Here is a 25281-nt window from a genome sequence, read left to right as displayed (position 1 = left end):
AAACACTCTGCACAGCTAGAGGACCACACAGACCACCCTCATTTCCCAGAGTATAGCGACTTCATTTCAGTTCATGATGTACTTAAAACAGTGATATGTACAGTAATTTCACAATTATAAGCCGCACTTCTGGGTGTCAGCAACTTTTCGTTCTTAGTCCATATATAAACCGCACCTGCTTAAAAGCCGCATGTTACAATACAGGCTGTGATAAAAGGTATCTATTCTATCACCATCTGTTGAGGGTGGGGGCAGTGATCCTTATCTCTGTGGGAGATATTCTGCTAATGGGCCATCCATTGAAACCAGGCAGGGCATTGTTCTTTATCTTTTCACAACCCATCCTTCCTCCAGCCAGTCATTTTCTGCTAATGGCCATTGAGTCCCACTGTGGGACTGATAAAATTACTGCATCCCATTGGAAGTTGCTCCAGCCAGGGGGAAGAGCCCAACATTTCTTACCAAGATAAAAACAGAGGTTTTGGGACACTAAGGGAGCCCCTTTCTCCACTGGACTCCAGAGGAAAACCGGATTTCTCCACATCACCACTGGACCTCTGGAAGGAAACTGCACCTTGTACAGGAGCACTGCTCCAACTGAATCACATCTGTCACTGCAGGAGGATGCAGCCACCATTTAATGGGACTGCTGCCAACACCCTGCCTGACGGGGTGTCAGGCTGTACTCTGACTTTGTCAGGGTTTGGAGTTTGTTTCTTTGTAGTACTGTATTTCTATTTTAATTTCCCTAGAAAAGAACTGTTATTCCTAATTCCCATATCTTTGCCCGAAAGCCCTTCGATTTCAAAATTATAATAATTTGGAGGGAGGGGATTTACATTCTCCATTTCAAATAGAGGCTCCTGCTTTTCTCAGCAGACATCTGTCCTTCAAACTAAAACAGCAACTTTTCCTTCTTTGTCCATATATAAGCCACACCTGATTATAAGCCGCACTTTGGGTTTGGACCAAAATTTTAGTCAAAATGGTGCGACTTATAATCGTGAAATTACTGTAATTAAAGCTGGTTTTGGATGGAGGAGCAGTATCAAGAGCAGGGAGAAGGGGAAGGATTGCTTTACTCCATGGCTATCATGTCAACAGAACCAGAAGACAGACTCTCAGATTGTAGGTCAGCTCTTTGGAAACACTGCCTTCTGTTTCCTGCCACATGCGCTTACAGGTAAGAGCTGTCAGGAGTCCCTGGGAACATCCAGCTGGAGTGGTTAGGAAAGAACACAACAACCACAAGGTGAGTGCTGGAGGCAGAGGGAACTAAGCTAATATCTGGTAATGGACACTGAACTCCTGCACTAAAGTACTCACTGTGTTCACTGTGGGAGTCCAGATCTCCCATGGAGCAAACACAGACTTCCCCTTCGCTGCCATCAGCTGCTTGGACTTGTGCTTATGGCAGGAGCTGTTGAGTGTGCCACTGACAGAATGGAAAGCTGTGTTAAAGAAAACATCAACACCAAAATTATTGCTCCTGGACTCTATGGAAACAAGTTTCTGAAATTAGACTGATATTTTTCTGTGTAACTGGGTAAAAAAGTGCTGCCACCCATATAGCAGGTGGGGTGTAGGATTTCTGTCATCTCTGTCTAGCTAGATTTTAAGGTTCCTTGCAAGGGCCATGGAACTGATTGCTCTTATCAGGTGGTGAAGGAATTTTCCTCAATGGCTTTGGATTAACTTGTGAACAGATAGGCAGGGAACAGACTTAGTAGCCAAGGCAGGTAAAAGAGACTATGTCTAATAATTTGCAAGAGTTATAATACCTGGTGGTAAGTTTTTTTGCCAGTTCTTCATGGTGCTCTCTCTGATTTATCCCATTCTTTTCCACTTACTTGCCTAGTGTTTTCTTCCAACTACTTTCAAAATTTTTGAATATCCAGTATTGGTACAAGTCTGTGTCCCTAGAAGCCAGCAAGAGGAACATTAATATTTACTAATGTCAAGGAATCAAGATCTTGCTCAAACTGCCTTACTACATGTAAATAGGGGAGGGGTAGAAGGGTACCTGTTTCCTTGCTCTGTCAGAAATAGTGCTCAGCCTGATTGCCATCAGGCCCTATCTCCAGGCATAGCTGATGGTCTCCAGCTGAAGCTCCAGAGACTCACATTTTCAATCAAGGTAAAAATCAGCTGGTAGGCTCTTACCATGAGTGCTGGGGGATTTATTTGTGTGCCTCAGGTTGCAGCAGCAGCAAACCTGAATTTGGAAGTCCTAGCTGAGCTCCAGCTGTTATAGTGGTGCTTAAAATACATCTATCTGATTCACTGTCCTCAATCAGCCCGAAGACTCCTTTGTAAAATAAATTATTTCCAGGTTTTGCTTTCCCACTGAGGATATTATTTAGGATTATATTTCTCCAAGTATGTTAGCATGCATTTTCCAGGCTGAATCCTGTTTTATTTTCGGCCCACATTTCAAATGCCTGTATGTTATTTCTCTGTCATCTTTCATTTGCAGTTCTTCATCTCATATGTATATTTTCTTAAACTTTAGGTTGCATATAAATGGATTTAAAACATTACTGCACACCTTCCCAAGTTTAGCATGTTCTTGGCTAACGCTACTGTTTGTAGGCACAGAATCCAAGAAGATAAATTTACAGGAGATCTGAAGAGGTCTCCTGGTCTGTTTCCCTGCTCCACCATATCATCAGCACCACCTAAATTGTTCCTAGCAAGCATTAGCCTGGTCTTTACTTAGAATTTTCTGAAATTAAGAATTTCATTATTTCTCTAGACATTTTATTCTGAAAAAGTGTTGCAGTGTTTAGTTTAGCTTTTTCCTGAAAGTTTTAAAATGGCTGAAGAATCACTTTGATCCTTTGTCTTAAGCAGTTTTCATTCCAGTGTCTTCCTTCAGGTTGAACCTAAAGTCTGTATTTCTGACTAATTATCAGTGAGGGTGGAAACCAGGAATATTTCCCATTCATTTACAGTCTCATTATTGTGTTTTGTTACTGTTTTTTTGTTTTCCCAGTTTAACTTAAGAGCTGTCCATAACAGAAAAGTTCTCAAGGAAACACTCTGACTTGCCATTTAAAAACTTTCACAGCACATCAACTGCAATAACTAATAGTCACACAAAGATATCTTGGGAAACATTTTGCACAAAATTCACAGTGAGAGCAGATTCTAAGAAATCTCAGTTATGTTTGGCAGTGTAGTAGTTATAGGTCAATTCTTGGGTTTTATTTTAAAGCAGCAGTTCAGTGCTGGTAAAGAGAGTCAGCCTGACCAGCACAGCAACTCCAGCCTGCAGCTCCGTGGATCTTTTGGGAAACAGAATGGGGTTTACATTTCTCTGTTCCTACAGACCTCTCAGTGGGAGCAGGTGGACTGATAAATTCATTATTATTGCCTTCATGCCTTTTCCTCCCTGGTCTTCTGACCCCAGACTACCGTGAAGAATGAAAAATATTTTGTGTCTGCAGCCATGGTCACTAAACATGTTACTGCAACCATCTTTTTGCTTAATATGACCCTCTGAATAGTCATTGGTTGGTAGCAACTTCTGGTAACTATGGGCCTCAATTGGATCTCATCCAGTCCCTCACAGACCAATTCAACACTCAGAGAGACAGAAAAATCTTTCCATTAACTTGAAAATGCATTAGCTTGGGCCTCTCCATGGACTTCACCTTCTATCACAGTTCAGAGCCTCTTAGCTGTTACTTGCAACCTTCTAGAGTCTATCACTTAGCCACAAGCAGAGCTAAAGACTTTTTCTCAAAATACCTGAAAATTGCATTTTAATTTTATTTTAATCCGTAAATTTCTCACACCGGTGTGTTGCTGAAGACAGCCAGGCCCCAGACAGCCAGAAGGTTTTAGCAGGATTACATTAGCACAGGTCCAAGATGACCCCTGGAGGACCAATAAATGCTGGCAGAGTGTTGTGCTCGGGATATGGTTGTGCTGGGTCCTTAAGGAGAGATTCCACTGCCTTAAACCAATTGTTTTACAGGTTCAGATTACTGAATGTTTAGCAGAGTTAAACAGAGTTAAACCCTGTCCAGGGTTAGCAGAGGACTGGTGAAGGGCAGGGTGATTTCCCTGCTCACCTCTTTCTCTGTTTAAACCACTTTCAAATCTCCCTCTGGACAGTAGGGAACAGGAGGCATCAGCTGATTTTGGAATGACCGTGTTCTCTCTGTGCTCTTCTGCTATTTGTTAACTCCCTTTTCTCCCTTTTTTTTCCCCCATTTCATGCTGTTTTTATGGTGTTGTTTTCCCAGAGTTTCGTCCCCAGAGTTGAGACACCCTCCAGGATTTGCATACAAAAATGTTATGCTGTGTGTGCTCCAAAGTCTTACAAACTTTCAGCAGTCTATGGAGAAGCAGAATTGGAATAGTTTCTGCTCCTTAAGGTGTGTCAGAGCTCCTCTGTGCAAGGCATGGACACAGGGATAAGCAGGAACAACACGACCAAGGCTATTTACATACTTTGGGTTCAAACCACAGAGTAGACAATCTAAGCTCTTATTACAATTAGTCTTGTGGATAGAAAGCCACTGAGTCTGGCCTGCTTCATGCTGCTTCTCACCTCACAATGCAGGTTTAACACCAGCTTGTTACAGCAGCTGGGAAGACCCAGGAATTAACACAGTTCTAGAAGGAATTGTTTCAGAGCTGTGTTTCTCTTTGAGAATGAGGGATGAAATTACCTTGTTAACCACTTTCACCCTGCCCTTGCCACATTTGCCACTTTTGCTGGAAAGTCTGCAAATGTACTTCCAAGAGCTCATATGTATCGTAAGTCAGGAGGTCCATGCAAAAAAAGTACCCCCAGAAGATTAATCCTGAGAGATTTTCCCCTTCCCCCCTTCCTTTTTCCTACATACTTCTCCCCACTACATCCAAACATTGATCCAATCACTCCAACAGTCACCAGGTTAAAAAAAACCTGTATTCTCAGTCACTTGAACAAGTGTTTGTATAATTTTTTTTCCCCAGCCTTGTGGTAAGAAATCTGAATTTCTAATCACTAACTTAGCCCAAGTCATATTAGCATCTAAGAAAGCAAAACAAAGACAAACCCCAAACCCAGGACACAAGCTCACCCGAGAGGCAAACAGAAGGCATAAAATTAAAAAAGAATCTGTGTGGACAGCCTCCTGTCCACAGAAAATCCTGAGCTTGAGACATTTTGACAAGCCAAGTGCTGGAGTTGCATGATTTATAGATGCTACTGTCAGTAGATTTATTTTGTGGGTCTCTTCCTAGATTATCTCCAGTTGCATGGTTTTGTATCCTGATGCAGGGCGCGTTTTGTACTTTGATTGTCTCTGTGCTGGAGATGTTCATTAGGCTTTCAGAGGGATATTCCATAGCTGTAAGCCTTTTAAATCACATACAATGTGTTTCTTATTTCCCTATGGCATTCTGCTTGCATCTGCTTGGTATGTGGGACGTCCAGGCCAGCCGCATTTCAGTGGCCCGTTTGTCTCCCAGGGATGGAGCACGTGGCCGATAATACAGGGACATGCAAGCATTCATGGTGCTTTTCTTTCAAAAGCACGTGCCCAGTGTCTAATACAGTCAATACTTTTAGGGACAAACACAAGACAGGATTGTCCCCTGTGCCCAAGAAGGCAGCAAAAGACTGGAGCATTTGCACTTGTGGAAACTTTGCATTTAAGGTTCACAGAAAACAGGCTAGAAATTAATCCTAAGGAAAGGATGAGGATTCATAAAGAATGTCGATTATGTCTGTGAGTTTATTTGCTAGCAAAAACCCTGAATATATCTCAGAGGCTATGGAATCACTGCATTGCTGCTTTACAATAAAATTGTTTAGTAAGGGCTGCAGCAGACAATCAGGGTGAGGCTTGAGAAATGCTGGAAGAATATCTGAGGGAGAAATCCTCCTGCTCCTCCTTTTTTTACTTTTCTGTACTCATTGCAAAGGAGCAAGGAGAAAAGACTAGGACATGGGCTGGGATTCCTCAAATTCCACAAACACCATGCAGCTGCCTAAGTGCCCTTGCCTCTCCCAAGTGTTTTCCCACAGGTCACTAAGCATCTGAACATCTGCTGCTGGATAGATGTACTTCCCTCCTCTCCCTGGCCAGGCTGAGTGCACTGAACCCTGGTTAAGCTCTGTTAGTCTCTGCAGGAGCTCTCCGTGCAGTTCAGCTGCACAGTTGAGTCTAATCCATGTTTTCAGAGCACACTTCCTACTAGGTGAGACTCCCCACAGAGGAGGAGTTTCTTTCCTTGCCTCCTGCTGGGCACTTGGATAAAGTAGTTAACATCCAAAGTAGTTAAAATCTCTCTTCAGCCCAAGCGTGTGTGTTCCAAAGCAGGTGGTGAATACTCAGGACAACAATTTCAGAAAAAAAGACTTTCTGGGTGCCTTCCTCAGTCAAGGACTCTGATCTCCATTTAATACTTTGGGAATATTAAAAAGCTGAGACGTCTGTCATGGATCTAGCATGGAAAGCATTCCTACTGGAGTGGTAGTCCTGCTGGAAGAACTCCACGGAGTTACTGGGACAGCTGTTCTCCTTGCCTCCCTTTTCTGCAGTTCCCACTTTTATGTAAAAGGGATGTTGGGTGTACATTCTGCTGTTTCCAAAATGAAGATATTTAGGGAGACAGAGACACAGCTGCATTAAGCCATAGTACTTCATAAAAATTGGGAGTGTCAGTTCATATTCGCTAAGGAACTGCCGTGGGTTTTTGCCTTTTTACTGCTTATTAGTGTTATTCAAAGATCAAAAAATCTCCATATCATGCTTTTAAACGGAGAAAAAGGCAGTATTTTACTAACTCAGAACCTTAACAAGACATAACTGTGCCCATTTTCTTTCCCCACTTAAAATTTTGCACGGCCTGACGGAGCAGGAGGCGCCATCAAATGGGCTCAGTATCCCCTTTCACAAATAAAGCGTGTACAAAGTGTGTCAGCATTTCAACTGAGGCCCTTCTCCTGAAGGCCTTTAATTAGTGCAGAACGCAGACTTCAGTTCTTTTGCCAGGGTAGATGAAAATGATTTTGGAAGACAGCCCAGACAGAGGAATTTGTCATAGGTTAGAACTGTTCCAACTCTAAGAACCAAGTGTACAGCTTATGCAAATCACTTTGCTAAACACAGATTCTGTGTTAATTTTTTTAAGGCTTTTTCTTTGACTAGCAACAAGAGCTCACTTGCCAGATCTTGTCTGAAATCAAAAAGAAGCAATTCCTTCTCTACACCCAGAAAAAAAAAAAGTTTCTAGTCTAAAACATGCCGAGAAAGAGCTGGCATGTAAGAATAAGGCAAATGTTCATAGGAAGTAGAAATGGAAAAGTCGGATGACATCACCGCTCCATCTGCCCAGAGCCCTCGGATTCCTCAGGACAATGTGCTCCACAGTCCATTGGGGATAAGGCTGGATGAAGCACTGAGCAGTGTCTCAGACTGAACTGAAGACATGGGCCTACAAATGGAAGGTTTTCCTAAAAGCTGCCAGGTGCTGCCACCATTGCCCCCAAGAGCCCTATTCAGAGTGCATCGTGCAGGTAGGTCTGGCACCTGCTTCAAATTATTAATGCCAAATCACATCAACTCTTATCAAGTTTTTTTGGTGCTTTAAAATCTGCCAAACCAACATTTGAAAAACTAACAAAAGCAACAAGAAAGCAAAGCTTGACTGGGAAATGCCCAAGTTTTCCAAATGTGGGTCCATGCTTATACCGGAGATGAAATTCAGCTTCAAAACAAGACCTCATATACCTTATTCCACCACACCACTATTATACCTCCTTCTAGGAGTTCCTGAAAATCCCCCAAAATGGCAATTCTCTGCAGAGATTGGTCTTCACCAGTGTTCAGTTCAGTACAGGGCATCAGAGAGACTTGCAAAATTGTAACTTGAGTAGAAGGTTTCTGCTCATCTGGTTTAGATGACATGGCAATCAGAGGTCAGTGACTTTGTCACCCCAGAGGGATGCTAATTTGATTAATTTTGTTGTGATGTTTCCACTGTACTGCCTTAAAAACTGCTTTTGAACCCTACTTTGGATCCATACAAAGAAAGAAATCACCCTCTCCTTGGTGAAACTGGAGATTCAAATGGGAAGTTGTCCTCAAAATAGAACAAGTTTCTATATATTTAAGGCTTACTGTGTGAATCACCTATCATAAGGATTTAAATATCTCTTAATTTATGACAAGACATGAAATGCAGAGTAGAGATAGCTAGTAAAATTTTAAAACTCCTAAGAAATATGTCTGTTGTGATAGCTAAAGCTTTGACAATTCCATGTGACTATACTATACATGTATAGTATATATAAATATACAAAATATATGTAATACACAAATGTATTTGCATACTATATATGATATGCATATAAAATATGCATATTCTTGTATGCATTTTTAATAACTATTTAAAAATCAAGAAAGATATGACACAAACATAAATGGTACTTCATACATTCTTCTAGTTTTACATTCCCAACAATCTTGTGAGTCTAATTTCTATAGTAATTCCCAGATTTATTGACTGCAATGATTTCCAGTCACAAGGTTTTAAGACTGAAAATGCTGTAAAAACATCTTTGCCAGTTTGAGTTCCTGTTCCTGTGGTTCTCAGCTCATTAAAATCTTGCTCTGAAATCTACAGAAAAAGAGTTTGGTTATATTGTCACAGATTGATCCCTGTTTCCATAGTCTTACACAAATTAAGGAAGTATTTCAATCTTTCTTTGAGGCTGTTTTTCATCTCAGTCTTCTCCATTTAAACTCAGTGGCCTACTTCACTAATAGAATAGATTTTTACAGGACTTGGACAAGAGGACTCGAGTCCATAGAATCATAGAATCACAGAACCATAGAATCACAGGATCACAGAATCACAGAACCATAGGGTTGTTTGGGTTGAAAGGGTCCTCCAAAGGTCATCTAGTCCAATCCCCTGCAGTGAACAGGGACATCTTCAACAGACCAGGTTGCTCAGAGCCTCCTTCTGCCTGCCCTTAAATACTTCCAGGGATGGGCATCTGTCACATCTCTGGACAACCTCTTCTAGTGTTTCACTACCCTCACCATAAAAATTTGTCTTCTTATATCTAGTCTGAATTTACCTTCTTTCATTTCAAAACCTTGTCCTATCACCTTCATTAATCTGCTTAGTCTCAGCACCAAATTGTACAGAAGTCTTTTTAGTTGCCTTCCCAAACCCAGGCAGGACCCAGGACTGTCCCTGCCCATGGCAGGGGAAGGAATTAGATGATCTTTAAGATCCCTTCCAAACCAAATCTTTCTGTGACTCTGTGATTCTGTGATTCTGTGTTTAGTGGCTGCAGTGACAAAAGTCCCAGCAGATGGTGCCAGCACTTCCCTCAATGAAAGAAATTAAACAAAATTCCAAAACAAGGCACTGAGTGTTCATCAAAGAGAAAGTGGATAAAGGCTTTAGGCTTTGTGGTCTGTCTGGTTCAGCGGAAGCCATGCAGTGATGACATTGGTACATATAATGTATAATGGCAGGGTGAAACAAGAAAGATACATTCTTTTAAAAATTTTAAGTAATTTCAGAAATGTATTTGGGTTGTTTTTAAAACAGTTGTTTTTTTGTTTTTTTTTCATCCACAGAATTTTGCTCAGGAAAATGCTGAGTTCAGTGAAAGGAGATGACAGACCAGGCTTTGAAGCAGAGACATTGCTACTGAAAGTAGGATTGTCACCACAAGCAGTGTGCCATAAACACATCAAGGCTTAGGCAGAAAAAAAAATCACTGGTTGAGGTTAAACCTTCGACTTAACTATGGCAAAAAAGAGGGCAGGTTTAAAGTTGATACTTTTACACTAAAAGCTGGTTAGTATTTAAAGTTCTATCAAGTAACAGTGCTTAACTATTGCAGGGGTTTATTTGTTTGTTTTTTGTCAAGTCCAACACCAGCAAAACTTCAGAGGTACCATTTTTATACTCTTATAAAGGCATTGGGAGGATAAGAACTTTATTCACATTTAACCACAACTCTGCAATGAGGCTTTAGAGGAATGTTACATTACTTTCTCTGCTTTCTCTACCAGAAGGGTTATTTCCTTTTTTCCTGCTCCATCCTTCTCAGATCAGCAGAGATCTAAAACAGGACCTCCAGTTACATTGGTGAGACTACAGTTTGTCTCAAGGTCCTCTTACAGTGTCATGTGAACTTTCCCCATCCCTTACTGCACATAAACCATTTCAGCTGACTGAACTTACAGGCATGTCAGGCAAAGAAAACATAGGTACAGACTGCTGCTGGAGACTGAAAAAAACCCCAAAGTACACCAGTTGTGCCTTTTGCAAAGGAAATGTGTTGACCAGAGAATAAGCTGCATTCCCAGTAGGATCTTTGAGACTGACACAAAGCATTTCTAGGAATTATGCACATTTCTTTCGATGGCAATTCAATGCATTTCTCTCACTCTCTCCCCACCTGCCCAAATCTTTAGCTTCAGTTCACCAGAGTGGCTGAGAACAGCGGCTGACACCCTTCCCCAGACATATAAATGTAAGGAAAACCCCGAGGCCTGATTGTATCTGTCATTTGTACCAACAGTTGTGGGCTGCAAAGGCTGAAAACAATCGTCCCCCCTCCTGTGCCAGGAGCGCGCAGTTATTGTTGTTTCCTCTGTTTTGTCCTGCGGCGGTGACCCCGGGATCCCCGGCACGGAACCTGGAGAGACACAGAGCAAAACCCAGGGCAAACTGTGAGCCACTTCCAAAGGGGTTCAGTAGATAAACAAGAGGGGAATGAAATTTTTTGCTTCCATTTTGCAGAGAAGCAAGAGCTGGGTCAGTGTCACCAAAGGAAGCCAGAAGACCTCTGGCATGTAGGTCCCAGCCGGCTTCTTTGGTCAAAGGCATTGCTGGCTTCTCCCAAAACATCTCCTGCCTCTCCAGTGAATGGCTGCTGCTCCCAGTCAGCAGCTCCCAAGGCCTCAGGCCTGGTGGGTAAACAGTGCAAAGTCACAAAATCAAGGAATCATAGAATAGTAGAATAGTAGAATCACAGAATCACAAAATAGTTTTGTTTAGAAGAGATCTTAAAGATCATCTCATTCCATCCCCCACCATGGGCAGGGACACCTTCCACTACCCCAGGTTGCTCAGAGCCCCATCCAGCCTGGCCTTGGACACTGCCAGGGATGGGGCAGCCACAGCTTCTCTGGGCAGCCTGTGCCAGGGCCTCCCCACCCTCACATGGAACAATTTCTTTTTTATATCCAATCCAAACCTGTTCCTGTCCGTGTGAAGCCATTCCCCCTGTCCTGTCACTTGAGGCCCTTGTCAAGAGTCTCTCTCCATCTCTCCTGTAGGTTCCCCTTCAGGCACTGGAAGGCACAATTGGGTCACCCCAAAGGCTTCTCTTGTCCAGGATGAACAATCCCAATTCCCTCAGCTTTTCCTCCCAACAGAGCTGCTCCATCCCTCTGATCAGCTTGCTTTCCTTTCCCTGGACTTGCTCCAGAATCCATGCCTTGTACTCCTTGCCTTGTTCGTGTTGCAGGTCTCCATGGCTAGGGTGGGAGCATTTCTGCCCTGCCCCATGACCACTCACATCTCTGCTTCCATCTCTAGTCTGGTCTCATTTTTCCACATATAAACTATACCTTCCCCTTTATCTCATTTTCTTCTCTGTTCTTTTCAACTTTTTGCCTTGTGTGTATCTGATACTTCTATTAGTCTCTTGTATTTTCTATTTCTGATCTGTGTGCAGTTTAATTCCTAGTATGACTATTTTGTTCCTATAAAAAGTGAATTTTATTGTTGGGACTGATCCAAATTTGGAAGGGAAATGTCATCACTTCTTTTTCTCCCCATCAGAATTTGAGGTTTCACATTCAGCTCTCTGAGTGGGTGAGGCTATTTTCAGACATTTCAGTCAGAATCTCCTATTCTGTTGTCAAACAAAATCTGAAATTGTGCTGAAAGTTTTCACTGAAGCTCTGAGTTCCAGCCAACTCTGTCCTATTGCTGCAGCTCTATAATAATATCACTTTGTGGCCATGTCCTAATAAACAGTTGCAAGTATGGGGGGAAAACAGCCCATTCTCATTAAAAGGATTGCTTACCATGCAGAGTCCATCTCACACAATAATAAGACACCTAAAAGAAGCCAGAAACATGCCCAAACTTCAAGAGACCCAAGTGTTGAAGGGAATTTCAAGTTTGTCAACAGAGAGGACAGGGCTTTTTGCAAGCAGAGTTTATTCTGCTTCCTGTCATGGCCAGCTTTGCACATTTAGCACATGAAAACATTGATAGGTCAACTCAAAATATGAAGCAGGACTTCTAAAAGGTGCCAACAGCAAAAGTAGCAGGAGTTCAGAGTGATTTCATAGCTCATACCATGGGTTAAACCTGTATTTTGGGATGTATTCCTATCCTTGCTTCATGACAGGATTGCTGAGATACCCAGAAAATGGTTGGGAGGACATCTGCCAGGACATGGCAGGATCACTTGGGAGTGGTACCACAGTTAGTTCAGGAGGGTTTTGTTACCTCTTGGCTGCACCTCCCTGAACTGTGTTGCAGCTCTCACTTCCATGGCTCAGAAATGCACATCCCATGTGCATGTACAGGATGCTGTTCCTGGTAGATACCAACACACAGGCATTGCAGAGTGGATCTTTTGAAGAAGTGTGTTCCTATTCACCCTATTTCCAAGCAATCCAGAAGAAGTGAGGACCTTGGTTATATCTGGTGTAATACCAGGTTAATACCAGACGTTAAGGTAAGGAGTGACTGGCATGTAAAGGATGATGGTCTCACTGCTTTTCCTTGTGGAAAAAAATATGTGTGTGATACTGCTTATCTACATAATGCTGAGGAGATCTGACCATAGCAGCAATGAAAGATCCAGCTCAGTACTTAAGCACACACTGAATTTTATGAAGGTCTTTAATTGTTTTCTGCTGGCTGGATTATTTTTTCAGACCTCTGGATCGTTCTGCCAAATGGACTCAAACCACATCACTGAGGTGTCCAGAACAGAGACAACAAGAGCACAGTCCCACTGTTCCTGTATATAGAGAAATGGCTGGAAGGGACAAACCCAGTGGCTGTCATTGTCATGCGAGGCTCTCTCTGGGCACAGCAACATCCCAGCTCTGCATTCTGCACGCAGCTCTCGGGGCAGCTGCTCACAACAATGGGGCCTCTATTCCTTCTGGCCCAGGCAGGGAAACAGAAGCATGGTGAAAACATAAGCTACTCAGACAAGATTAAATGCAACCCATGTAGTGATGAATCCCACGAGAAGCATTTAGGTTTCCATTCTCGGGCCTGTGCCCTACTGCTTCAAGTAGATGCCTCTCCAGAACTCTGGAGTTCACCTCTACCTCTATCTCCATTTGTGTTTTCATCTTCCCCAGGACAGACATGGAAATGCTGGAGTCCCATTTGAGCTCAGCTAGCAGAAATTCCTTAGTAAATCTGTGAGCAGTTTGCAACTGGCTGCAAAGACAGTATTTTCACAATTACTATCGTAAAAGAAGTCTCCAGGACGGATCCCAGTACAGATCCCAGAGCTCTGCCAGTTCATACCATCTAACTATGCTTTCTTCTACATGAGAAGACAAAGATATTTTCACAAATAATCAGAAGGGCATGAATAAAAATTTCCACCAAGGCAGAAATTTTCAGAGTATTTAATATTTCAGCTTTTGCACATAAATGATTAACAAGCAATCATGTTGTATGTCTGATCCTGGAAAAGTCTGTCCCAAATCAGCCCAGCTCTGTGATTAAGTGAATGGGTTGCACTGCATAGTCTGTCTTGCAACAGTTGGAAGAACAGTTTTTTCCCTTGATAATGCCTGAGTGTCAGGTTCAGGGAGCCGGTGTAGATTTGGTGGCCATGCCTTCTCCCCTGACTGAGATTAGCCACCATCTGGTAGTGCTTCAGAGAAGAACCTTTCCCCATTGTCACTTCCTTTGTCTGATGGTCTGTAACATCTGACCTCTGCTTCACAGGTCATGGCCTTCACCTCTTTTCTTTCCAACAGGAATAATGACAGCAGGGTTAAGTTTATATGATACCTCTGGTAAGTGCTACTTCTGAGTGCTGGGCTTTCGCAGCGCTCCTCCTTTCTTTGATGCTAAAGTTTCTATTTTGACCTCTGTGCAACATTAAATCAGTCTGCCCTATCTGCCACCAATCTGGCTCCTTGGTTGCAGGGCTCTGCACTCCTGTTTCTCTCTTCTGGCTCATGGTCTGTGGAGAGCTTTAAGGTGTGTGCCACTTGTCTTTGCAAAGGTAAATATTTTTTTCTTTTCCCATAATCAGAGCCTTAAATTCTCTCTCTCATTCAATTATATAGCTCTTATTCTTGTTCCATGATGGAGCAAAGGTCCACCAACTATCAAAGTGAGAGACAATCTTGCCCCAAAGTGCTTCCATTGTTCTTTATTAAAGGACTGAATTCCATGGCAAGATTCCCGTGAGCTGCTGTGAAAACAAGATTCCAAGTTAAGTGATTTCCTTAAATTCATGACAGAATGTTCTGGCAAGACAAGTATGGAGCCCTAAATTCCTCAATGTTGAATCCTGTGCCCCTCCACTAACAAGAAGAACACTGAGGGCTTCAGTGATGAAAGGACACCATGGTCTTCCAGTGTCACTCTTCCTGTGGACTGTCTCCCCATTCTCATTCCCTAGACTGAGAGACTCAGGCTGATGAGGAAGTGAATTTAGATTCTGTATGAATGACAAACTTGCCAACCTTGGAAATAAACATTTAACCACACATAGAAACAGAAATACAAATGTTCCTTGCCAATGCAAATGAACCTGCTGATTCCTGGGCTTGGGATGGAAGCTCTCTCTGTACAATAGCAGTTTTACTTTCCCCAAACGCTCAGACACATTTTTGAAGAATTTGGCCAAATGCTGGTGCTCTGCTCTCCTGGAAGCCAGTTCAAGTCAGATACTTGATTACTTTTAGGTCCCCTAACTGCCATGAGAGATTCAAGAAGAGATGCTGAATGCATGAGTAGGTTGGTGATGCACATGGTAATGTCCTGTGTGAGTCCCACAGCCAGTCCCTGCCACTGCCTGGGACCACAAACCAAAAGCAACCTTTAGTTTACAAGCTCTGCAAGCACCTGGATTTACAAGTATAACCAGCAGCAAGGATGTGATTGCATGGGGGCAGCTGAACAATCTGAAGCCCTTGCTCTGGAAAGAGGCAAGGGAGAATAGGTGAGAGCAACCATGCCAGGTGACCCTGGGAACAGGTCACAGAGCCAACCAGACTTGCCTCAGTCCATGATGGACCAGGGATCCTCAGGCATCCTTTCTGTATCTCTGTGTCTGATTGTCCCCCAGAGCACTCTTCCCCGGCTCTCCAAGGTTTGCTGTGATGTTTTCAGGCACACACAGATTTTGGTGTGCAGTTCCTGGCTGGGAAAGGCTGGAAACTCCTGAGGTACAATTCACCTCAAAGATGCATTTCAGACACAGGGCCAGACAGTGCCATCACTATGATCAGGGGCTGCTTTGGGTGCAATTTCAGCCTGGTTCCTCTGACACAACCATGGAAGTGCCACACAGGCAATTTAGAAAGGGGTTGTCAACACTGTTGTTTATCCAGAAAGGCCTGGAGTGACAGGACAAGGGGGAATGGCTTCACACTGACAATAAGTAGGTATAGGTTGGATATTAGGAAGAAATTCTTCCTGTGAGGGTGGGGAGACCCTGGCACAGGTTGTCCAGAGATGCTGTGGCTGCTGCATCCCTGGAAGTGTCCAAGTCGGTTTGGATGGGACTCTGAGGAACCTGGGAGAGCGGACGGTGTCCCATGGTAGGGGTTTCAAACTGGGTGTCTAAGCTCTGTTCCCAGCCAGGCCATACCTTGCTGCCAGGATTTTCCGAGCTCTTCCAGCAGGCTCCGGGCGCAGCTGCTGGCGGTGCCGGCAGGGGCCGCGCGCGTCCTGCGGTGCTGGAGCGGATCCCGCTCCGCGCATCCCGAAGCGCCGCAGCCGCCGCCGGCACCTGCCTGCTGCTCTAGCAACAAAAAGTAGCATCAGCCCGTGGCTGAGGCTTTTTAAATAGCAAGTTTTCTATGTTCTCTTTTCCAGCGGGTTTTGCTCCTTCTCGTCTTTCACTTGCCTGTTGAAGCGTGAACTGCGGGGATGGATTCTCCTCTCCAATCACCCTCCATTCAGCAGAAAATGCCGGCATAAAATACCTTGCCTTTCCTGGAAGGCTCCTTTTCAGCTAGGAGAACCTCAACTGAGAGTGAAGCCCGTGTTTTATGGCTTCTTTAGCCTGATGTTTCAGAGTAATGGCCAATAAAGACATGCAGAATTGCTGGAATTGTATCTAGGTAACACAAGGCATGCAAAGATTTGCTTATCATCATTCCTAGGGGATGCCCATTTAAGAATAATTATGTACATTGTACTCGAGATGCCTTTTTTTTTTTTCCTTCTTCTCCCAGATTGGATAATGAGACATTTTCTCTGCACATCGAAGGAAGGCACAGGACTCAGTAGTCCTAATGAGTCCCTTCTCCCTTCCAACTCAGCGTGTTCTGTGATTCTAAGAACCTGGAAAACCTAGGAAAAGATATTTCAGGGCATCTCACTTTGTATTTGGCATGGACTGTAACACTCAGAAGTTAACCACACAGCTAATAAAAGAATGTGCAGTAATTAATTTTTAATGATCATTTCCTGGGTGTGGCAAGTGGTTTTGTCGCTTTAAAATCTTATGCAAATAAAATCAGGCTAATCTTCTTAAATAGGTAGCTGTAGCTGTGTCAGCCTATTCGGAGCTGGCAGGAGTGCTGCATAATACTTGGAATTCTCTAAATTGTTCATGTCAGTGGGATATCAACTATCAGCATAATAATAATTATAATAGGCATGTGTTTGCTTGCAAAGAAGTTATTGCATAATTAAGGGCCTCGTTAAGGGTGTTCAGTACCTCAGAAGAATGCCCCTAACTTTCTGGTTGTTTTCATCCTATTAATACCAACATCACACAAGCCACTCCCCAGGCAACTTGTTTGAATCACTGGTTAGCTGGGAAATTCAGATGCAGCAACATATCTGAAATGAATTAACATTGCAATTATGGCCAAAGTGCTTTCAATAAAAGGGAAGAGTGCCTGCTTTCGAGACTGCCATCTCTCCAAAGTGATGCTCTCACATTCTGGCCTTCTCGGATTGTGCAAACATACCTCTAAAATCTAATTCCAGTCATCCCACAAAAGTGGTATGGGAACAGTAATTGTTAAATGTAAACCTTCTAGTATCTTCAATTCCACTAAAAGAAGTGAACAGTACGAACATTGCCCCACCCCAGAAACACAGGAAACCAAATGACAGTGCTATGCCACCCAGGAAAAGTCACCCACAGCCACAACTCCAGGGCATTGCAATCGTAAGCATCCTGCAGGCTGACAAGGGAGCATCCACATTCCAGTCCTCATCACAAGGTGCTCCATCACCCAAAACAATCTGAAGACCTGCTGCACCACAGGGAAAGAACCAAAAGAGAGCTCCAGCATGCCCAGATTTCCAAACGGCACACTAACAGGGATTGTGTTAGGTGGAGATGCCCAGACCACAGGGCAATCTGAAGGATGCTGAGAGCCCTGAGGATGCCTTGTGCTGGAGTCTCTGCACAGGGCTCCAAAGTGGCTGCAGTCACTTTCTGAGGCAGGCCTGAAACCTGCAGGGTAGGAGCTACAATTCCACCTGTGGACTTAAAGCCTGGGTCATTAGCATTTCTTAAGATGACAGTAGATAATCTAGGAAGCCAACCACAACCCACACTTGGAAGTAAAGAAAACAAAAACAACACAATCGTCCCTGCCAATGTGACCTAGGGCAAAATTCCTTCCTGACCCTAGATCTGGCGATTGGTTTAACCCAAGTATGTGAGCCACACCTGCTCACAGGTACTTGAGAAATTTTCCAATACCACTACAAGCATAAGCTTGCTTGTCCAGCCTCCTTTTTTTTTTTCAGCCAGGGCAGTGCCGCCGGTACTTCAAAAGTGAAATTAAACTTTACGGTGTGGGTGATAAATCATAGGAGTTGTGAAGACTGTTTCTTCTTAGTCCTCAGGCACCCAGCAGAGCATGAAGCCTGTGACTGGCACTAGATAAATGCAGCACAGAAAATGTCCCCTTCAAACTCCTTTTGCTTGTCCTCATTACATCCTTGAGAATAACAAGACATCAACCCCAGCATCAACTTCAGCTTTGTAAGCAAAAGCAGCTCCAATGGCACAAAATCCTCAAGAGTCTTTAGCACAAATACTTCTGGTAAAAAAATATCTCCAACCATACAAATACTTCTACCTGTGCTTTTACCCCTCCTGCTGTGGAATGGAAGGCAGCTCCCTTTTTTTCTCTGAAATTAGAATGGGTTTATGAATTTTAGCATAAAACAGTGCAAAGCAGACAAGGCAATCACAGCACTTTGTAAAAACTGGAAGGTCTCTGTTCTGCATTTTAACCCTGTCAAGCTGTATTAAAAAGAAAACTGGCTGCACCTTTGTTTTTAAACTCCTATTCTGACAGCGTAAGATAAGGTCAGGGCTGGAAATGAGAGCAAGGTTGGGGAAAGAATTATGGTTAAGGATAAACACACCCAGGACTTCAGAAATGAGGCAAAATGAGCATGTGCAGTTCTTCTTTGGTTATTTGGAATCCTGGTAATCCTGAATATGCAAAAGAGATCAGGTGGCCAGCAAACAGAAATTGCATCATATTATTTATAAAGCCATAATTTTTACATGTCTTACAAACCTGGTTATGTGTTGTAGCAACAAAGCAGGAAAATCATAACCTGATCAGTGCAAAGTGGGCTGGGGAGCAGTCTCACCCTGATTGTTACAAGGAAGGTGTGAGGTGTTTGGACTCAGTTCCACTCTGGGCATGGATTTGCTGCAGGGACTCCATCATATCCCTCATCCAGGCTTCTGCTTCCCCCTCACCTTTGGTTTGATGTTATTTAGTCTGAAAGCCTGGGAACAGGCACTTTTTCAACACGTTTTCTTCAGTGCCTGGCATGACAGAGGCTAATTTCACAAGATTTTCCATCCTACAGAAAAGAGACAAAAGCTGCACTAAAAGAATGTTGTTTACACTGTGATTATCTGTAACACTGTGGTCCAGCAGTTAAAAAAAAAAAAAAAAAAAAAAGGAAAAAAAAAAAGTAGAAAAAAGAAAAAAAAAAGGGGATGAGCTCTGCCTCATCTAGGAAAACATTAAATCCCTTACCCTCCCTTTATCCCCATTTCCATGGCTTGGAAAATCAGAATGTATAATTTCCTCACTTTTAGACACATGGCTGTGCCACTTCAGCAAGCCTAGTTTCGTACCTGTTTCCCTAGGATTTATTTAGAAGTAAAACCTCACAAGAACTGTTTCAGAATCCTCCTACTCATCAACCTCACCAGGGAAGAGTTTTTCACCCAGAATACCTAGGACTACAACATGCATTCCTAGGGCTTTGTCTTCAGGCCTGTGCTCAGTGTCAGCAGAGGTCCTGGGGACTGAGGAATGGTTCCTTCATGTGCTGTCAGTGGGCCTGGGATGAAAAATAAAGGCCAGGTGCCTCTGTAAGAAGCTACCACCAGAGATATTCTCAAAGGAGCACTGGTCTGAAGTTACATTGCATGGGGGGGGCCTCAAGTGTCCATGTCCAGTAGTATTGTGGAGATTTTCCTGACGATCACAGGGAAAGAGCACAAGAATTTTAAAAGCAATTTCAGCAGCTAAATCTATCTGGAGTTTCTTGGGAGACAACAGGTTTTCCCATGTCAAAACTTGCCTTAGGTACATTTCAAATGTGCACCATAACAGAGGAAAGTACAGATAGGGGTCATCCTTGTTCCATCCTGTAGCAACAACACCAGTAGAAGACTAGAGCAACCCAGCAAGAAACCCAGCAAGGTCAACAGATTTGGAGCTGACAGGGCTACTCTGTTGAAAGCAGTGGAATTATTTCCATGTAAGTGAGAGGAGAAACCAGGCAGCATTTTGTCCTGTGGAGCTGAGGCACCACCACCACCACTGCTGTCTCCTGCTTTTTCTGCAGGACCACAGGTGACATTGCAGTGGCAACAGCTGAAACTGAACCCAAATATTTAGATTTGACAGTAGGAGGAAACATGTCTGAAAAAAGGCTTCAGCAACTCAATCTTTCAGGCACTGCAGGAGTAACAAGCCATTGAGGCAGTGCCTTAACATACCAAGATGTTTCTGAGATAATGCCTTCTGAGAAAGAGATCAAATGAGAATCTGTTTTGCATAGCTGTGTTTTGCCCCACTGACTCCAGAACTGTGCAGCTCTTTCTTCTTTGTTTTTGCTCCAGATTGTACCAAGAGTGTCTTGAATCAGGTGCTTCTTAGAAGCCCTTTCAATAAGAGCAGGATAATTGAGGCATCAAATTGCATCCTGTGGGAGTTCCAGGATTAGGCCATAGAGTAGGTCATATTATATGTTTGAAAGGACAAAGAGCATTTTATGTTTTGTCTGTTCACTTAGCTATGAAATGGTGAATATTGGCTTTAAATACCTATCATTTGCCTTAATCTTGTTCTCCTAGACTGCCACACCCCAAGTGTTTTTGCTAGGATGGTATATTATACTCATCATCTCCTGATGCAACAAATCAAATCACAGAGTGGTTTGGGTTGGAGGGGACCTCAAAAATCATCTCTTTCCAACCTCCTGCCATGGGCAGGGACATCTTCCACTAGACCAGGTTGCTCAGAGCCTCATCCAAGCTGGCCTTGGACACTGCCAGCTTGTGTGGGAGCAAGAACCTGGCATGAGGGACTCAACATCAAGGATTCAATATCTGGCCTTTTCAGATTCTAGGCTGAATACTCAGTGGGTTGGCTCTGGACTTCACTTTTTCCTTTGCACACAGTTCAAAGCAGGAAAACCACGATCTCTTTGGACCACTAAAGGACTGCCCTAGAGAATTTCTCTTTTCCTCTTGTGCAGCAAGTTAAGCTTCTGCCTTTCACCCTGCCAGACCAGAGGCTGGTGGATAGTTATGGTAATTTTTGTGGCTAGTGAAGAATTCTAGTGGAAGAATTCTTGTACTGTTGCTATTATTTATTATTTGCTGAGTGTTGGCAACATGCTTCCATACTGGAAAAGAGTCTTTAGGCAGGGAAACGTTTTTATCTGCATGTGTACATGTACAAGAATATGCCCTCACTTCTGCCCCTTGATCCTTCTGGACTTGGGAGGCACAGCCTGAAAGCTCTGGGGCAGCTCCCTTTAAACTCAAACTGGAATCCAATATGAGCATGAAAAATACAAGCTGCACATTAGCCTCTATTGTTTATTTTGATATTGAGGAACATTTATCTTAGCCTTTCCCTAAACATCCTCAGCAGTCTTCCGCTGAAGTGGGAAGCGCAGCACAAGGAATACCGCAAATACCAAGGTAATGTTATCTGTTTTTTCTACAGCAGACTTGGCGGATTTTGAAAGGATACCCACTGTGGCAAATTCAAGGCTTCAATGAAACCTTTTGATAATGAAAATAAGGAATGTCAGATATCAATAACGAGGCCAGATTCTGTGTTTTGTGGTGCCTTTTCAGGCTGTGGCAGAAAAGGATCCATTCAGCTTTGCAGAAATGGTGTGTGAGAGAAAAGCTCAGGGATGTGCCCTCCCTGAAAGCATCTGGAACAGGGGATTCACCAGGGAGATTCCTAGATGTGCTGGGAACACATAGCTCTGGCTGGTAAAACAGCATGGAAGGCTGGGTCAAACTGACTGGGGAGGCATCAATAAGTGTTCAAGGCCTGGCTGGATGGGAGGTTTGAGCAATCTGGAATAGTGGAAGACGTCCCTGCCCATGACAGGGGGTTGGAGTGAGATGATCTTTAAGGCTCCTTCCAACCCAAACCATTCTATAATTTATGAGTAATATTTTATTTTTGCATCTCTTTGCATCTCAGCTGACCCAATAATTTCCAGCTGAACCATACCTGGACATTAGGCTGTATGGAGAATCTGGCCATTGAACTGGTAGTTAAACATTTCAGAGAACTTTTAACTTTGCTCATTCTGCCATTTACTGTTATGATAGGGCTGCTCCTTCCTCTTTGGGCAAACAGATGCATATCCAGCACATTATCAAAACAGAGACAGTTTTGGCCAGGAGACTGAGGAAAATACAATGATGATGATGATGAGACATATTTGCCTGCTGAGCAGCATCAGTGTTTAAAGAAGACGCTGTATTTGAAGCACAAAGGACTTTAATATTTAAAACCCTAGATTCCACCCGTGGATAAGCCCTAGCAAATTTTTCTCTCCCTGAACGTACAGTGTAGACAGCTCTGATAAAGAAACCTGTATCTATCTCTGTTCCCTTCTGTAGGAGGACTTTGTATCCACGCTGAAAGTAGACTCTGTTTGTGTTGGCCGGAGATAAAGCAATCCCTTTGCATCCATCGGTGTGTTTGTTTTCACCTCTACCTATGCACGAGTACCACGGCGAATGTTTCTAAACAGTGGATTAATCAGAAAGCACGAGGTGCAGCTGCAGCCAGACTGTGGTTTCTTTTCTCTCTCTTTGAGGCAGAGAGCATTTGTAACCACTTTCCTGTCTTCACAGAGCTGCTGATGATCGCATCTTCTTGGAATTTGCTGCTTGTGCTGGCGCACAGCGACGGCAGAACCACGGCGGCCGCCGGGGGCTCGCTGCTTGTCTCTCTTCTCTGGGGCTTGCCGGGGTCACTCCAGTTCCTGCTTCCAGGGAAGGGGAGCCCGGAGGTGGGGTGTGTGATCTAGCTCCAGCTAAACTGACGGACGAGAGCAAAGCCGAGCTGGAAGGAAATGGAAGTGAAGAGGGATTAACTCCGCTGGAGGAGGTGAAACCCCACAAGGTGCTGGAGCCCGCAGCGGCAGCTGATGGGCCACAGGGCGGGTGTGTGCCATTTGGTCCTTACCTCTCCACATCAAAGCTCCTGAGAAAAAAAACAGTATTCTGTGAAAAAGGGAGTGCAATTCACCGGTGTGACAGTGCCTCTCCAAGGGAGAGTCGGCGCTTCTAACAAAAGGCAGCAGATCAGGGCAGCGGGGACTGCATATAATCCAGGGAAGATGTCTTGGTGTTGAACTTCTGATGAAATCTTAGCGTAGCCTCAGAGGTCCACGGCCCCCTGACCTCTCCCTGCACAGATCGTGGGCTCAGACAGAAGCAGCAGCAGCACAGCACTCATGCAAAGTTTGTTTCTTGCCATCAGCACACTGGGTAGGGTCTCAGCTGGGATGAGTATTGGTGGGAGAGCTTTCCCATTTCTCCAGGTGAAGAATTAGCTCATCTCCTTTGGTATCCATTCAGTAAAGCCACACAGACAGTATTTGGAAAAGAATACTCTGAGGAGTTTCCCCTTTTTTGATTAAATCTCTCTATTTGTAATCTATCTGTCTCACTAATCTTGCCTGCCAGAATGTATCTCTCAATCACTCCATTTAAAGCTGGAAGCTGGTCATCTTTTCTTTTTTTTCCTTTTCTTTGTTTTTTTAATTCCTTTTTCCTTTTTTCCCCTGCCCAATGTAGTTATAACCATGTATGCTCGCACTGGTACTGCTCCCTGTTGGGTGGCTGCTGGAGGGTGCAGACTGTTGATACTAAGAGCAGAAATGAGGAGGTTGGACACTGTGGACCACCTTTTGCAGCTCCTTCTGCCCAGGCTGCCTGTGTGTCCTCCTTGTGGGCTCTGCCATGACTTGTGCAACCCACGGCCTCTGAAGAGCAGCAGCTTGAGGGAGGGAAGTGACTGCTCAGTTTTGCCCAGGCCTGCTCAGGCTTTAAAGTATGTTTTGCTTGTTTGCAGCCTCTTTAAGCACATGCAGCAGGATGGGAGCCATCAGCTGTTTTGGCCTGATGCTTCCAGGAAGGGAGTGATGGAAATGATGTGGATCTCCCCATCTCTCTGGCTGATGACATCCCCTCCCCTGTGCCAGCATCCTTGCTTGAAAAGCTGTGCCAGTGTCAGATTTGGGACTCAATCCATTGACAGATAAACCCAGGATAGTAAATTATTTGTTTTCAGCCAGTTCCCCCATTCCCCTGATCCTATCACAGCCTCAGATCCCACAGAGCTACAGCACAGTGGGCACAAGCAGCCAGGGCAAAGGAAAGAAGGAAAGTGCCATCACTTTAATGGCTTCCCAGCTAAAAGGATTTTTTATCTCGGCTGAGAAAACCACATCCTTGCTATTGCCTTCATTCTGAATATCCCGAGTCCTGAATCCTACTCCCACTTTCCATGCAGTTCCATCTGTCCTCTCCTATCCAGCTATGCTAGACACATCACTCTCCCCCAGGTCTGGATCTCCTGCCTCCTCACCTCAGACCTTGTGATGTGCAGTTGTCAGCCTTTCTCCAGAGAATTGCTCCCTGATGGTTGATTATCACCATGGCTGACACAATTAATTGAAGCTGCACTGGGCAAATCTTCTACCAAAACCATCCCCATTGCTTTTAGAACAAATGAATACTACTGCACCAAGAAGGAGGACAGTATGAGCAATTAATGCCAAGAAACAAAACAGGAGAGCAAGATTTAAAAAACTGACCCAACCCCCAAGATACTGGGCTGAACACAGATCTGCTGCAAAAACAGTGTCTGTGTTTCCATCAAAATCCAGGGATGACATAGATTGCTGAGAATGGCAATGGGGAAATCAAGATGTAGCCCTAAACAGCACTTGGGAACTCCCTCCTGGAGGAAAAGAGGAGGCAGAGCTAGGGGAAAATTATTCTCATGCTTCAAGAATTTTTTTCTGGATTCCTTGGGGTGTGTCAGGCTCACAGCATGCCAGCAGCTGGAAAGTGCACACTCTGAGTGCTGTCCTTTGCCATAACCTCCCATTGCTATTTGGACAAATAAAGGACTTTCACTTCATCTGACTTACTCTGTAGTGCTATTGGAATATCCCTCTTGAATTGTAAAGTCACTGCCCAAAGGGCTGTGGGGACAAAGGGTGTTATCCCCTAGATCAAAACACTGGAATTTCTTTTAGAGGAGTACCTTTAGGTCTTGAGAACAGGAATGACTGAAGGAGCCATTCACTCTTCTTCTTCCTGTTCCATTTCAGCCTTAGTTCAGAGTGATGGCAATGTGTCTACCTGACTTAGGGGCAGAGACCAAGTCTGGATACTTACAGAAAATCCTCAAATTGGCTGCCTGCTGGCACTGGAAAACTTGAGATTTTTGTTAGTGCACATGATCTCTAGCACAAGCAGCAAAAACAAATTGAAAAAATCCCACAACCAAAACC

Source organism: Catharus ustulatus, chromosome 4, assembly GCF_009819885.2.
Source record: "Catharus ustulatus isolate bCatUst1 chromosome 4, bCatUst1.pri.v2, whole genome shotgun sequence".
NCBI lineage: Eukaryota > Metazoa > Chordata > Aves > Passeriformes > Turdidae > Catharus > Catharus ustulatus.
Note: the sequence above shows the minus strand (reverse complement) of the source record.